Source organism: Vanellus vanellus (genome assembly GCF_965231255.1).
Source record: "Vanellus vanellus genome assembly, chromosome: 24".
NCBI classification, from domain to species: domain Eukaryota; kingdom Metazoa; phylum Chordata; class Aves; order Charadriiformes; family Charadriidae; genus Vanellus; species Vanellus vanellus.
This window is the reverse complement of record NC_138929.1, coordinates 7,690,101-7,693,468: the sequence shown is the minus strand read 5'-3', so window position 1 is coordinate 7,693,468 and position 3,368 is coordinate 7,690,101.

Sequence of the window (3,368 nt, the reverse complement as noted above, 5' to 3'; positions counted from 1 at the left end):
TGCAATCATGAACTAAATGGACTTAAAATTTTGTATATAAACATAAACCGTAGATGAGTAACCTGCATATATCCATATCACATATAACTGTGTGTGTGTAAATTTGATGTATAAAAGTAATAGTAATCTGAGCAAGATGCAAATGGTATGGAATAAGGGGTGGAATGTCCTGGTTTGAGGTAAAACAGAACCAATTTTGTTCAGTAACTTCGCTTCTTAGCTGGGCCTCTTCTAACAACTGAAATTAACTGCATATTGTGCAGACAGTGTTCACTCTCTCAGAGTGATAAGGCCAATTGTTTATAGCTGATGCCCAGGCGTGGTATGCAGAGAGGCTCCTGCTTACACTTATTGTCATAACAGCCAAGGCCAACCAACTTTGTTATTTGCCACGTTGGAGGGTCGGAAGCGGAAAAGCATAGTGGGGTCCCACCTGCAGGGAGGAGCGGACAGGACAGGTGACCCAAAACTGACCAACAGGGTATTCCATCCCATCTGCCTCATGCTCAGTATAAAAGCTGAGGGACCAAAGGGTCAGGGGCTCTTCCTTCAATGGCCGACATCTGAGGAGGACTCTCTCTGCCTGTGATCCCAATCCTGACTCCAGATCCGGAATCCAGTTCCCGTCCGCCACTGAGTCCAGCCTGGGACTGCCCCAGTGCCAGCCGGTGACGTGATTGTCATCTCGGGAGCTCGATACGGTTTTGTATATATTTTTCATTATTTCTTTTTATTTTATTATTAATATTTCATTAAAGTAGTTTAGTTTCTTCTAAACTCTTAAGTCTCTTTTTCCTCCTCTGCCTCTCTCTTTGTAGAGGGGTAGAGGGGAGCATCTGTCGGTCCCGTCTGGGGTCCCTCGGGTCCCCAGTGGTGGATTTGGCCTAAACCACGACAGTATGTTTGGCTCCTTGGGAGGAACTGAACATCTTCTACTAGCCACGATGCTATGTGATCGCTATTTAGCTATCTGTAAACCTCTTCATTATACATCTATAATGAACTGGAATATTTTTCCAGGGCTGGAAGCTCTCTTGTGAATTACTGGCTTTACAGTCACCTTATGAATGTTGTATTGATTCTGAATTTGATTTTCTGTGGCCTCAATGGGGCTGCAGAAAGCCGTTTCTACTCGTTCATATCTCCTCATTGTGATGACTACTTTCTCTGGGATCCTTGCTATCACGTATGTGTTACTACCTGCCAATAATTCCCTAAATCCAAATAATCATGAAAGATCATGGAGCAGATCATCCTGGAAACTCCGCTAAAGCACATAGAAAGTAAGGATATGATTGGTAGCAGCCAACATGGCTTCACCAAGGGCAAGTCATGCCTGACAAATTTGGTGGACTTCTACGAGGGGCTCACAGTGTTGGTAGATAAGGGGAGAGGAGCTGGTGCCATCTACTTGGACTTATTCAAAGCATTTGACACTGTCCCACATGGCATCCTTGTCTCTAAACTGAGGAGACATGGATTTGATGCATCAACCACTCAGTGGATAAGGAATTAGCTGAATGGTGGTCAACAGCTCCATGTCCAAGTGGAATCAGTGACAAGTGGTGTTCCTCAGGGATTGGTACTGGGACTGGTGTTGTTTAATATCTTTGTCAGCAACATGGACAGTGGGATTGAGTGCACCCTTGGCAAGTTTGCTGATGACACCAAGCTTCGTGGCACGGCTGACACACTGGAGGGAAGGGACCTGGAGAGGCTTGAGGCTTGAAGTTTAACCAGGCCAAGTGCAAGGTCCTGGGTTGCAGCAATCCCAAGTACAAGGCTGTGCTAGGCTGGGCAGAGAATGGATTGAGGGCAGCCCTGAGGGGAAGGACTTAGGGGTGTTGGTGGATGAGAAGCTCAACATGAGCCCAGCAATGTTCGCTTGCAGCCTAGAAAGACAACCACATCCTGGGCTGCATCCTCAGCAGCGTGGCCAGCAAGTCAAGGGAGGGGATTCTGCCCCTGTACTCTGCTCTCATGAGACCCCACCTGGACTGCAGAGTCCAGCTCATGGGTGCCCAACGCAGGAAGGACATGGACCTGTTCAAGAAAGTCCAGAGGAGGCCACAAAGATGATAACAAGGATGCAGTACCTCTCCTGTGAGGACAGTCTGAGAGAGTTGGGGTTGTTCATCCTGGAGAAGAGAAGGCCCCAGGGAGACCTTATAGTGGCCTTCCAGTATCTGAAGGGGGCCTACAAAAGAGCTGGAGAGGGACTTTTTGCAAGGACGTGTAATGATAAGATGAGGGGGAATGGATTCAAACTGGAAGAGGGTAGATTTTGATTAGAGATCAGGAAGAAATTTTTCACTCTGAGGGTGGAGAGACAGTGCAACAGGTTGCCCAGAGAAGCTGTGGCTACCCCATCCGTGAAAGTGTTCAAGGCCAGGCTAGATAGGGCATTGAGCTACCTGGTCTAGTGGGAGGTATCCGTGCCCATGGCAGGGGGATTGGAACTAGATGATCTTTAAGGTCCCTTCCAACCTAAACTATTCTATGATTCGATGATTCTATGAATAAAGTGTTCTCCACCTGCTATAAAATTGTGATCCCAATCCCCTTATAAACAGCTTGAGAAACAAGGAGGCCTAGGAGGCCCTGAAGAAGTTCTGGGATAGAAAATAAACTTTGTGTTAATATTTTGGGGGATTTCGGGGATGCTGTAACCATCCTTGCTTATCAGGTAAATTTGATCTAATCTTGAATGTGAGATTCCACTGCCCAAAATATCAGCATAAAAAGTGAAGATATAGAAAAGCAATCACTGTTAAAATTTCATTATCTTTTTCTTAGGGTTTGACCTTGGCTAGGTGCCAGATGCCCACACAGCTGTTCTCTCATTCCTCTTCCTCAACAGGACAAGGGGAGAAAAATAAGATGAAAAAATTTGTGGGCAAAACAGAGCCAACTTGCGGAAGATTGATATAATTTATTGACAATTTAAAATAAAGTAGGATGGTGAGAAACAAAGGCAAAAATTCAAACACTCTTCCCCCATGTCCCCTCATTCCCAGGCTCAATTTCACTCCTTCCCTCCTGCCTCCTCCTCTGCCTCATGCCTCTGCCATCTGTACAGGGGGGACCGAAGATAGGGGGCTATGATGAATACATAGCAGTTTCTCTTTGGTGCTCTTTCCTCCTCACACTTTTCTTCTTCTCCGTCGTGGGTCCTCTCCACGGGCTGCAATTCCTTTAGCAAACATCCGTCTGCTCCAGTGTAGGGTCCTCCATGGGCTGCAGCATGAATACCTGCTCCACCATGGACTGCAGGTAAATACCTCCTCCTCTTACCCTGGTGTTTGTACTGTTATTCTCACTCTTTTTGTCCCTCCTGCTCCGCCTGAGTGGCATTTTTTAGCTTTTAT